The sequence below is a fragment of the Tamandua tetradactyla genome, chromosome 9 (genome assembly GCF_023851605.1).
Source record: "Tamandua tetradactyla isolate mTamTet1 chromosome 9, mTamTet1.pri, whole genome shotgun sequence".
Taxonomy (NCBI): Eukaryota; Metazoa; Chordata; class Mammalia; order Pilosa; family Myrmecophagidae; genus Tamandua; species Tamandua tetradactyla.
The window spans coordinates 84,723,862-84,738,195 of NC_135335.1; positions in this window are offsets into that span (position 1 = coordinate 84,723,862).

The following is a 14,334-nucleotide window of genomic DNA, read 5'->3' on the forward strand; positions in this document are numbered from 1 at the left end:
TTCTAATAGTGCTAAAGTGTTTTTTTTAGATATTTAATTATCTTAGGATTTCTTTTAAATTTTGTTTGAACTAAATATTGAGTTAATCAGTTTTGTTCTGAATGCATCCCACCACCCTTATTGAAAAATTCATGATTTCTCTATTGATTTCAAGTGTCACATATACTATATGTCATATTTTTTGAGATGCTTATTTATATGCCAATAAAGCACAGTTCTGATTACCACAGTGCAAAAATAGCATAATATAATGTCTGATAGTGTAGTTACCTTCTCATTGATTGTCCTTTAAAAACTTTCTTGATAAATATGATATATTTATTTTTCCATAAAGATTTTAGAATCAATTTGTAAATTCTAAAATAAAATAAGTATTAATGTTCTTTCTAGCCTCCAATATTTTGGAGCAACTAGAAAAAAAGTCTGAGATGATGAAATGGTAAACCATGAAAATTCTGGGATCTGTTCTGTAACTACTTGTTGAACTGTGCTGTGAAAGTTATTTTCTTTCTTTGCTTTGTATATATGTTATATTACAATAAAAAGTTATTTTCTTTCTTTGCTTTGAATATATGTTCTATTATAGAATAAAAAAGTTTTTTAAAAAAAGGATATGATGGATTAAAACATTCTTCTATGGACAGATCTCCAAGTCAAATATATTATCTAATGAAAAGAGTGAACTGCTGAATAATACTTAGAATTTACTAAACCATATGCTATAGGTGTGTTTATATTTTAAAAATCTATACATTTATTTAAAAAAAGAAAAGAAATACAGCAATACAAACCAGAAACGAAATGATGACTGGAGTTAGGAGAGCTAAGTGGAAAGGATGGGGAGAAGAGATTGAAAGGATGTTTCTCTGAGTATGCCTTTTTATGTTTTTGGCTTTTAGAACCATGTTATTTTGCATACTGTGTTTCACATAATCAAATAAATATGATCAACAATGATGGTAGAAAATAATGGAATACAAACAGAACCTAACTGTATTGCAAATCTTAGTACACTGAAGTGGGGGAAGCACTAATCCAAGTAACTCTTTAGCCTGGTATTTTGACTTATATGCCATTAGGCTAAAGTAAAAAAATAAATAAATAAATAAGCAAGTATTGAATTCTAAGAAAAAAATAACTCTTTGGAATTACATTAAATTTACATATTACTTTGGGAAAAAAATGGTTTTTTTAAGGCATTTCTTCTTCTCCTCCAGGGAATATATCTCACAGTTTTTTCAGGTCTTTTTTATGTCCTTCAAAACTGTCATTTTATCTTATGCCATTTTAGAATATTATTGCAAAATAATTTACTTAACCATTTCATATCATGGATATTTAAATGGTTCCCCAATTTTCATTCATGTGTATACTGCTACAGTAAACACATTTGCGGAAAGAGATTTTGCCACTTGGGAAATTATTTGCATGTCTAAAATCCCAAGTGAGGCATAATTATGTCAAAGAGTACCCTTTTCTATGGTCCTTGAAATGTAAAAACTTATCATTTCTGATGGTTTCAACTGTCAGTGTTCTTTCTGTCACACTCCTCATCTAATCCGGTACAAAGTCCTGTAAATATCCCTTTTCCCTTCCCACTGCTATTACCTCTGTTCACATGTTCATCATTTTTACCTCTTCCTCTTTGATAACCCCTGGATGACCTCACTTTTATCAGCCTTGCCTATTTCAAACTCAAATGCTTTCATGGTGAATCTGATCACATCATTTCTCCGAGTTAAAACTCTTTAATGACGCCTATTTCCCACAGAATAAACTTAAACATCTTTGCTTCTACTGATTTTGGGGGGCTTTAGGGTGGTAGCTCAATAAATATTTAGAGTATGGTTGAGTCCCATCCTGCTTTCTTGGCTCTCCACTCCTTATCTCCTTAAAATACCACCTATTCTTGATCGTCTGACTTGTGCCAGTTTGAAAAGGTTGTATACCCCAGAAAAGCCATGTTCTTTAACCCTCATTCAATATCGTTGAGTGGGCTCTTTTTAATTAAGTTATTTCCATGGAGATGTGGCCCACCCAATTGTGTGTGGGACCTTCTGATTAGGTGGTTTCCATGGAGATGTATTTCCACCCGTTCAATGTGGGTCTTAAACTGGCTGCTAGAGTCCTTCAAGAGGGAACCATTTTGGAAAGAGCAGACAGAAGTGACAGAGCCAACATGAGAACTAGATTTTTGGAGATGCGTGGACCAGCAAATGTTGCCATGTGCCTTCCATGAGATGCTAAGCAAGCCAGAGCTTGGAGAGAGCCAAAAGAAGCCAAGAAATGAAACCCAGCCCTGGAGAAGGCATGTGAGGAACTCCCATGGGAAGAGAGGCTGAAAGCAGTGGACTCTAGGAGCAAGAGACCAGGAGATGCCAGCCAGGTGCCTTCCCAGCTGACAGAAGTGTTCTGGACAGCATCAGCCTTTCTCGAGTGATGGTAACCTCTTGTTTCCTTGATTTGGACATTTTCCTGGCCTTAGAGCTATAAACTTGCAGCTTAATAAGTTCCCTTTTTAAAAACCATTCCATTTCTGGTATTTCATATTCCAGTAGCTTTAACAAACAAATACAAGACTTATTGTCACTTTCTTCTTAAAGTTTTCCTTGTGTACTGTCATAAAGCACTTGTAAAATGGAGTTATAATACACAAATATTGCACCTACAAGGATTATCGTAAGGTTGATGTAAGACAACATATGCCATATGTAAATTTAAGACACTGCTATTATCAGATTATGTTTTCTTCCTTCTTGTAAGTCAATCCACAGGGGTGGTTAAACAGCTAGGTTAAGTACAATCAGTCTTTATGAGCATGGGGATAGGGACAATTTTCTTCATGTAGACATACAGTAGGAAGATGCTAAGAAAGTTGGTTCATTGACTGATAAGTACCCATGTCTCCTAAAGTAAAAGAAGGAGAACTGGGCAAGCTGAATTAAATGCAGCATTTGTTAGTCTCTGAAATAGCTGCATAGATCTCTTCAGGCTATTATGGTATGAGTCTTGCTCCTCAAAGTGTTATCTTTGGATCAGATGTATTGGCATCACCGAGGAATTTATTAGAAATATAGGATCTCAGATTCCATCCTAGACCTTCTGAATTAGAATTTGTGTTTTAACAAGATCCTCAGGTGGCTCATAGTGAGGTCATTGCCAAGGTTTTCTATTTATCACCTCAGCAGCAAAATCATTTTTGAGCATGTCCTCCCCAGTGCATATATTTCTTTATTTATAAATTATACATAGGCACTAGGATATTGTAGCACATACTTACTGTAATATAAAATGAATAGATGTAGAAAATCAGTAATTCATTTTCAAAATGTTAATGAGAATAATGAGATTTAGTATGTTTTTATAAGATGTTGGTCTAACATTTTTGAGATGCTGTAATTCAAAGATTTGGCTCTAAATTTGGTTTATTTTCAGTGCTTGGTTTTATAATCTGCTGTGGCTGAAAATTACACTATACAAGAAACATTAGAAAAAAAATTCTTCAGCAACGCTTATTGACTTTTTTTTAAGGCACATATATTGGGTAGAATATAATGCAATGAGATGTATCCATTTTAATGTGCGTTTCTACATGTTTTGACAAATGAAACGAGTCATATAGCCACCACCAGAATCAATATACAGAACGGTTTCATCAACCCTTAAAATTCCTTCCTGCTTCACTGTAGTTAGCCCCTCTCCTTGTCCCATTCCCTGGCAACCACTGATCTGTTCTCTTTCTCTGCAGTATTGCCTTTTCAAGACTGTCATATAAATGGAATTCTACAATATGTAGCATTTTGAAGCTGGCTGCTTTCACTTAGCATAATGTATTTGAGATTCATTATTTCGGGAGCAACTTTCTTCTTGTAAAAGAAACTGGACAACTCATTCTTTTTCATCTTTTTAAAATTAGAGATGATATGGGTTTACAGAAATATCATGCAGAAAGTACAGAGTTCCCATATACTGCCCCCGCCACACACACAGTTTTCCCTATTATTAACATTTTGCATTAGTGTGGTAACGTTGCCTCAATTAATGAAACTATAATTATAATTATACTATTTACTAAAGTCTATAGTTTACATTAGGGTCCACTTTTGTTGTTGTACAGTTCGAAGTTTTTTTAAAACTTTTATTCTGGCTTCATATATATATATAGCTTAAAATTTCCCATTTTAACCACTTTCAAATATACAGTTTAGTATTGTAAATTGCATTCACAATGTTGTGCTACCATCACACCATCCATTACCCCAATTTTTCCATTACCCCACATAGAAACTCTGTACCAGTTAAGTATTAACTCGCCACCCCCTATCCCCATCCTCATCTTTGGTAACCAATATTCTAGTTTCTGAATCTATGAATTTGTGTATTCTCATTATTTCATATAAGTGAGATTGTAAAAGCCAAACACTAATGGGCAGCTAATTTTTAATCCAACAACTCTTTTTAGTGCTTTGTCAAAAGATAAACAGGAAACTTCCGTGTGGTATCAAATATTTTCATACTCACTCCCCATTTTGTTACGATGTGTTGTAAAGTTTCGTATTTTAAAGTTCTTCCTTTAATAAATAAATCATGTTGTGAGGACCTGTAGTACGTAAATGATAAATTAACATGTGGATGCATCATGGCAACCCATATGTTTCTATTGAACTCCCTCTTATCATGAGATATCTTATATAGCTTCCAGGATTTGTACTGAGCTAATTGAGGAAATGAGGAAATGCAAAATTATCAATCTCAGTTAAAGCTTAATTTCTTTCTTTCTTAAGTAAAAAAAAATAATGAACATATATAATATTATATTCTTTTTACAAACTATTGAGTCATCTGTACATTTAGTTGTATTTAAATCTCTCCTTTGGATATTTCTGTTTTAGAGCAGCAGTTCTCAAATACATCCACGCATCAGAATCACATGTGATGGGGTGACCATTAAAAAATACAGATTCCAGGGCCTCATCGCTAGCCTGTTCAATCTGTGTCTCTGTGGGGAGAAGTCCTTGAGGAATTGTGTTTAGCAAGCTTCCATGAAAGATGCTTATCTTAGCAGATCTTAGCAGATCTTAGCAGATCAAGAGCTTACAGACAAGTGGTCCTATGCCTTGCTACTGAAAGTGTAGTCCAGAGGCATCAATATCACCTGGGAGCTTGTTAGAAATGAGAACCTCAGGCCCTACCCCAGACTTACCAGATCAGAATCTAAGTTATAACAAGGTCCTCAAATATTAGGGATTGAATAATGTTCTCCACAAAAGCAATGCTCAGATCTCAACCCTTGGTCCTGTGGGTGTGAACCCATTTGTAATTAGTACTTTGAAAAATGTTATTTATAAAGTGTGACAAAACAGAATGATGTTGGGCCTTAACCTACAGTGGCTGAAGTCCTTATAAGTAAAGAAATTGGAAAAGCCAGGGGAAGAGCAAGAAGCTGGAAGTCAGTAGAATCCAGAAGAGAAAGGAGAAGACGCTGCCACGAATATTGCCATGGGATGGAAAAGTCAAAGACCCAAGGATCACTGGCAGCCAGCCCCAGAATGCCACAGTCTTCAGGGAGAAAGCATCATTTGCAGATACCTTAGTTTTGGACTTCTCATAGTCTCAAAATCAATAAATTCTCAATAGTCTCAAAATCAATAAACAAGTCAATAAATTCCCATTGCTGAAGCCAACCTATCATATGGTATTTGTTTTAGTAGCTGGAAAGCTGAAGCACCAAGTGATTTATATGCACATGAAAGTTTGAGAAATGCCACTCAGGTTCATAAAATACAAATGACTGTACAGTGAGTGCTTCTCCTGAATTGCCCAATTTGTACCTGGAAAAAAACTGACTCCAATCGATCTGCTTTCTCCATCTCTCTCATGGCAGAAGACATAAGGACAGGCTGATGTTACAAATTCCATTTTCCAGATTGCAAAACTGAAGAATCATATGACTGGGAACATACTGTCAGGAAAATTTCCAATTTGGTTTCTGATATGTGGTGAACATTCTTGAGTCACGTAGGAATGGAAACTTTATCAAGATGAAGTTCTTTCTACTCTAAGAAGATCTTGTTTTCTAATGCAGTAAAGAAGAGCATGCAGGGAGGTGTTGGGTAGCAGGCTTTATAAAATTATCTTGAAGCCCAGAAAATATTCTAGTTTGAATTCCAAAGTGGGAAAAACATTTGAAGGGCTTTTTTCCGACCAAACCTGTGCGTGTGTGTGAGTGTGTGTGTGTATTTAACCCATTTTAAGTCCGATGAACCAAACTTAGCCTTTCATTTTTTTTTCAATTTTAATGCATTATTATTCATGTTAATGAGCATGAAGGAGATTTAAAAAATTCTACTCTACATTATTTTCTATGACTCTACTTTTATAAGGTGATCATGAAGAAACAGATATTTTGAGTCTATCTCACCATTAAGGCCTTAGGGGAGAGGAAACCATGATTTAGAAGCAAGGGGTCTGGTCTGGGAATTGGAAGGCTGGAGTCTAATGCTGCATTCATCACTCACTTTTTCTAGCTGTCAATTTTCTCAACTTTAAAATGAGAGCATTGGACTAGATCTGTCTTAACTCTTTTGGGGTCTTAGAAACCTTTAAAAATAGGGCAAAGGCATCTTGATCAAAAGAGGGAAAAGAAGTATAACAAAAAAGGTATAGTGACTGAGAAAGTTCAAGTAGAGTTGAGAGGCTATTATGGACGTCATTCTTATGCACGCTTCAGTTAGACATTGCCACCTATCATAGCTTGCCAAACCCCAATCAAAACCATCTCTGCCAATCCTAAAGACACCTAGGGCATTATATAAAATTCTACAAATGTCCCCTGCACTAGGGTAACTTTCCAGAAATCTACAACCTCTAAATGTGTCCGTAGACCACATAAGCCCTGAAATGCAGAGGGCCCAACCTCTCCAGAACATCAACTAGTTCCATCCCTCTAAATCTTATTATTGACAGCTCCTTCCAACTGAAAAGTTAGAATGGCCATAGCCCAAATACCCCTAAAGAGTGGGGAAAAGATCAAAGGTGATTGTGGAGTTATTACAGAGAAGGTAGGGATTAACAAATGAGTATGACTGCGGAATCATTATATTGATATTTCTTTCAGTCTCCAGTATCTCAGAGTAGCTAGAAGCAAAAACCTAAAATTGTAGAATTGTAACCCATACTAAACTCTGAAATCTATTCTACAACTAATTGTTGTGATGTGCTTTGAAATTTATTGCTTTTTTATATATACGTTATTTTTCATAAAAAAGAAAAAGTCGATGTGATGATAAATGTACAGCTATATGATGATACTGGAAACCATTGACTGTACACTTTGGATGATTACATGGTATACAAATTTATATGTCAATAAAAATAAATAATTAAAAAAAAATAGGGCAAAGGAAATAAACCCTTTCCAAAGAAAAGTTTGCATGTGGACTTCCATGCAAAACTTTGCCCGTACTTCCAAGGACTTCACAGATTTCCTGGAGCTTAACCATTAGCTTTAGATTAAGAATCCCTGAGTTCCTCAATAAATTAAGCATAGAATTACAGTATGGCCCAGCAATTCCACCGCTAGGTAACTCTACCCCCCAAATTGAAAACAGGTATTATAGTATCATTGTTCCAATAATTGAAAGGTGGAAATAACCCAAATGTTCATCCACAGATGAATGGGTAAGCAAAAGGTGGTATATACCTGCAATAGAATGTTATTCAGTCATAAAAGGGAATGATGAGGGGTTCAGGGGTAGTTCTGTGGCAGAATTCTCACCCACCATAAGGCAAATCTGAGTTCGATTCCTGGTCCATGCCCTCTAAAAAAAACGTTCAACAAATGGTGCTGTGATAATGGGACAGTCACATGGAAAAAAGAATGCAATGTGACCCAACTGCAGAGCATACCAAATGAAAAAAAAAAAGATATGACATTCTGATACATGCTGCTATGTAGGTGAATCTTGAAACATTAGGCTAAGGGTAAGAAACTGGACAAAAAACGGCCACACATTGTGTGATTCCATGTATACAAAATATTCAGAATAGGCACCTCCATAGAGAAAGAAAGCCTATTTGTGGCTTCCTAGGACCTGGGTAGAAGAGGAAGCAGGGCATGGACTTCTTAGTGGGTTTGGGGCTTCCGTTCAGGGTACAGAAAAAGTTCTGGAACTAGCTGATGGCGATGATGGTTGCCCATCATTGTGAATGCACTTAATGCCACTAGTGTCCAATTTAAAATAGTTTTTTAAAATGGTAAATTTTATGTTGTGTATTTTACCACATAACTCTTTTTTTAAAAATAAATCACATATTTATATACCTACATATATACATATACACATATATGCACGTGTACACATATATAGATACATTTATTTCCCGTTGGTTCGGTTTCCCTGGAGAACCTTAATACAGGTACCAAATCCACTGTCACTTAAACGTGTTGCAAATGTGTTCTTCTAGTTTTTGGTTTGTATTTTTCATTTCCTATGGAATCTTTTGAATTAATCCAATTTCTTAATTTGAATGTAGATTCATCAACTTTTTTTTTTTAATGGTTTGTGCTTTTTACATTCTGTTTAAGAAAATCTTCTGAACCTGACTCTTAAGGCAATTCTATACTGCCTTCAAAACTTTCATTCTTTTGCTTTTCTTTTTAACTTTTTTATTGTATACTGTAACATATAAACAAAGCAAAGAAATAAAGAACCAATAGTTTTCAAAGCACTATTCAGCAAGTAGTTACAGGACAGATCGCAGAGTTTGTCATGGGCTGCAATACGATCCTCTCAGACTTTTCCTTCTAGCTGCTCCAGAATACATGAGGCTAGAAGGAATAAATATTCACATAACTCTTTTTAAGAAGGGGAAAAGAAGAAGAAAAAGGAAAAGAAAAGAGAAAAAAAATCCTAGGACTAAATGTCCTTGAGTGTCCATTTTTGCTCTAACACTCTTTGATTCTGAAGAAAAAAAAGAAGGGTTGCTAACTAGAATCTCCAGAAAATTAGAAGCATTAGATGAGTTCAATTTAAAAAAACCTATCAGTGGCTTTATTCTCTTCTCACTTTCAGGGCTAATATTGAAGGGAATTTCCTAGGATGTCACTTCCAAGGCTTTGCCTTAGTTATGAAAGCAGCAGGGCACAGTGCTAAAAGCTTGGATTTAAAAGTCATTCAGGAATGGACTTATATTCTGGCCTAATACTTACCAGCTCTGTGGCCTTGTGCAGGTTGCTTAACATTTTGTCCTCTCATTCCTTATCTGCAAAGTGAAAATAATAAATCGTAGTTTTCAGAGTCATTGTGAAGACTGAAGCAAATGCTAACCATGAAGCTATTGGAATCATTGATTTTTGATTTTTGTGAGACCAGAGAGAAAGGGTTAGTGTAGACATGATGAATATTCCTATTTTTAATATCATAGAAGATTGATCAATTCTTCCCATCTTGCCTTATCTTCCTATTTATATTTGGGTTATACATCCCATTTTTCAAGTCTCTCTACTACTGGGATCAATTGTCCCCTATTGCCTTCTTTACCCATCTGTCCCTTTCTTTTTCTGCTCTCTGTTTTGTTCACTTGTTTCTTCAATCATTAATCCATCATGAAATGCCAGCCTCAGTTTTAGGTGCCTGGATACAGCAGGAAACAAATTACATTAAAATCTAGGTCTCTCCCATGGAATATTGTATGGAGAGGAAGACTATAAGTAAACAAATGAACCATATGCTGAGGGTGATATATGCTAAGAAGTAAAGCTAAGGGGAGGAAGGGAATAGAAAGGGTACGAATTAAATCAGAGGAGTCAGGATGAGCCTCTGTGATTATATAACTTGAGCAGAATCCCTAGTAAGGACTAGACAGGGCCTCTCTAGAATAAATCTCCTCCAGGAAGTGAAGAGACGAGCCATTGGAGACTTTGATAACAGGAGTTGACTTTCATTTAACTGGATCACCCTGGCTTGGTTCCTTTCTCTGAGATGCTTGCCTTCTCCACTTGTCCTTCCAGAAATTCCACTTTCTTAATGAAATCTTTCATTAAGGGTCAGCTGTGTGAGTTGACACCATTCCTTTTGCCCTACCCACCCCTCAATTCCTTGAAGAAGAGGAAAAACACCACACAAAGGAAGCTTTCACCACTGAATTTTAAACACCTCAATAGCTACGTTTGGCCTCAGGTGACAAGGTCCTGTAGCTTGAGGCCATTGCTTCCTTCCTGGTTTAAGGTAAAACTTCACTGAACTTTGTCTTCCCTGGTGTGGGAATTAGAGAGGGTGCCAGAGACCTTTCCAGGGCAACGCTGCCTTTTTATCTTTGCTAATGATCATTTTTGAAAGCATTTAGAATAGAGAAGGTTATTTGTGGTAACGGAAGCAAAAGCTCAACAGGTATCTAGTTTTCCTGGGGATATGAACTTAAGAATTCTACGTGCTACTTCTCCCTCTTCAGTCCCCTTACTTCTCTCAAAGACATTCCTTTCCCATGCAGGATGATGGAATTCTGTAGAAAGAGCACAGAATGGGGAGCCAGAGGTCTGAATTTTAGCCTATAGTCACACTAACTAGTCATGGAGTTATTAACAGAGAGGCAGAAGGAAGGAGGGAGCTTAATGAAATAATGAAGGCCAGGGATATAGGTGGGGCACTAATAATATCTGCTTCATCACTGACATACTATCTAGTGTGTTGATGCACACACATACATACTGTTTTAATTGCCCAGCTGCTTAAACAAATGCCATACCATGGGTCGGCTTAACAACAGGAATTTATTGGGATCAGCATCTTCTGACTGGCAATCTTTGGGCTTCTTGGCTTTTCCATGGTGACACACATGGCAGTGTCTTCTCCTTTCTTATCTGGTTTCATTGATTTCGAGCTTCAGGTTGGTCCCTGTGGCTTTCTTTTTGCCTTCAATTTCTTTTGCTTATAAGAACTTTAGCCATATTGGATTAAGGCCAACCCTCATATAGTTTTGTCATACTTTGGCTAATAACATCTTCAAAGGTCCTGTTTACAAATGGGTTCACACCTACAGTCCAGGGGTTGGGGCCTGAAACATCCATGGGAGTACATGATTCAAGCCCCAACACACACACAGCATATGCACACACATACGTACACACACACACTATATATACACACACTCAGACACACGCATACATATTTATCAGACTGTTTCTATATAGTCTGTCCTTCTCTTTCAAAATGTATGAAGGCAGGTGTTTTTATCTGTTTACTTCACAGCTGAACTTAGAATAGTACCTGTCAACCCTGCATATGTTGACATTTAACACATAGTTTTTGAATGAATGAATGATCTACATCAGAAATTTTAAGCTGCGTCTTGTTACCCATTTAGGGGATCATGAAATTAATGTGATAAACTGTGATCAGCATTAAAGTGAAAGAGAAAGTGGAATAAAAAATATCTGAGAGTACTGTAGATAGGGTAAATCTTGTTTCAAAAAATATTTTATGTCAATTATTTAATATTCATATTATCGCTATTAAATTAAAATGTAAATTTTATTTATGTTGGGTCATGAAGTAAAATGTATTTTTCACTCTAGGTTGCAGTTGTATTATTGGACAATCATTGACCAATTGGCTCACTTTAGAGAATAGGAGCTCATGGCCCAGAGAAGTGAAGGGTAATTTGCAAGGTCATACTACTAGGCCCAAGCAAAGCAGGCCCCATGACATCACATTGCTTCTGTAAGTCTAGCAACTTGTCATACTCCCACAGAGGGCAATTCAGTAAATCAGATGAAGGCCTTTAGCCAGATCTCCCTTTTAGCCCAAGGAAACCAGATTCTTTAGAAATGTTTGAAATGCCAAGTTGCAAACCCTTGTAAGGATCTGCAGTCTCACGGGTGGCAGACAGACTGGCTGGGACAATCAGTGATGACTTCAGTAGTAGAATCTTGTTTTCTGTGCATCAAGGTTTAGCTTGCTTTGCCATCTGCATCTCAGCATGAAACACAGCCTCCCTAGGGTTTGCCTGACCAGCCATTTAACACAGTCATTAAAAAAAAAAGTCACTAGCAGTTTCTGTTAATATCTTTATTATTATTCAACTCCATTTTTGTTTTCAGCTTGGAAGCCAGAGCTTACTCAGAACCTACCTTCCCTCTTCTCATTTTTTCTCTTCTCTCTTTTACTTCCTGCAAAGAAAGAAGTTAAGTGCAAGCTATTTTCCTGGTTTTAGGAGCAGGCTTCTAAGAGAACAATGCTTCTAATTGTTGTCATCAAGAAGGTGTTCTTCAGGCTTCCTCCATAACCTCAAATTCTTTGCTGGAGCCCAAGAGTTGCTGGTACTGATCATGAGTGAACTGTAGCCACACTGGTGCTCTGCTTGCTGCTGTCTCTCTTCAATGTCATGTCACTAATAAATATTTGGGGGGTTGTGAAACAATCCCAGTTGAGAACATAAGCACACTGGACTGCCATTCAGTTGCACGTCAAGGTGGGATGTGGCTGGATTGGGTCTGGCTCAGGCCAAAAATTTCATGGGGATTAGAGTGGCCAAGACAGGCCATTTGGGGAGGGAAACATGTGCACCATTTTCAACCAAGTATTATAAATGCATTAACCATCGGTGTTGATGAGTAGGGAGAGGAGAGAAAGATGGACAAAGAGGGAGCAGGGAGGGGAGGGGGGAAGAGTGAAACGAGGGAAGGAGGCAAGAGAAAGAACACTTCCTCTTTTTTCTTCTTACTTAACAGCTGGCCTGTTGCCCTTGCTCCTTTTCTCAGTTTCAGTTGGCCTTTTTCAGGCTGGGAGCACAAATTCACTTTGCCATATACGTGTGCTCTCTGGCCTCACTCATTTTTACTATAGCCATCCATCCATCCAAAAAGGAGTCAGGTCTCTCAGCCATAAAGCCTTCCCTTAGTGTGGGGTGGGGACAGTGGGGGGTAGGGCCTAGGAGAAAGAGTAGAGGTGTCTTCAGAGGCGCTGCAACCATGTCACTTACCCTATCTGTATAGGTCATCACTACCACCAGCTCCTTAGCTAGAAACCAAGAGAAGAGAGACGGGGCTAGGAAATAATTATTTTATTTGCATTTAAAAAAAATCTCTTTCTCTCTTTAGATCATTAATGAGAAAGGAGATTCTCTCTGTCCAACATATGGAACAAACTGCTTCCTTATGGAATAAGAAAAGCCTCCATTGGGGCTGAGAGGCATTGAGCCACAGCTGGGACACTTGAAAGGTCCTGCCAAAGAAACCCTGGCCAGCAGCTGCTCCCAGCGCTCTCCGACCAGCTCCCATACCTGTGGGTCCCTTTGTTGGCTGAATCCATGAAACCAACTCTTGCTCTATATGGCAAAAGCAGGGCAAATACAGGCTAATTTCTACATCAGGATTTACAAATAGAGATATAGTAGGGGGCAGGGAGCGCTTTCTCACTTGACCTCTTCGCCCCATCTCCTGCCTCCTGTTGACTAATAATGCCGGGACAGGTCAGGCGATTCAAAGAAATCCTGTGTGCCAGGACTCATTGTGTGGGTGTCGGGGGGGGGGGGGGTTGGGGGTGAGAGACATGGCTGCCAAGGTAAACATATTCAGACTGAAAGGAGTTTTTGTTTGATGATAAGACAGACCTTAGAGCTGTCCATGGAGATTCGTGAAGGTCCCATCATACATTGTCCTCAGGATAAGGTTGATTTATTTTTCTGTAGTTGTACAACCTGCTTTCTGTCATGTAGCACTTAAACTGATATCAGTTGTTCAATGCTATGAGGCCAAGTGGAAATTATTCCTTTCCACTTGAGTCAGCTGGCTTAAACTCTTCTTGAATGAGAAAGGCCACAGGCCACCATCGTTATGGAAGTTTTATGCTTCCATATAAAAGGAGCTGGTCTCAAATCGTTCTGATGCCTACCCTTCTCATAAATACCTCTCTTAAGTGGAGCCTATAATCATCTTGAAAAACTGCATAAATCTTCAAGAAATATTATCTTTCAGAATATTTAGCATCTAATACGCGTATTGCAATGTAAGCCAATTCCCTAATGCAATTCAATTTTCCACAAGTGATACAATATCACTTTTTAAAACAATATAAAACAGAGGGCATACACGGCAGCTTCAGCACTGAAGCTGAATGCAGCTCATAGATTGTTTTTTTGGAGCGAACAATTTTGGGTAAAATTTAAAAATTGGGGGATTTTATGATAAAATCTCTGTTTGCATTTTTTCTTCGAAGACACGATCTTTCTCCATGGGGTTCACATTCCTACCTGGAGACAACCCCTTGCATCAAGTCCAGCCTTTCCGCCTAGTTCACCCCTCTCCAGATCACCCTAATCCCCACCTCTCCCCAA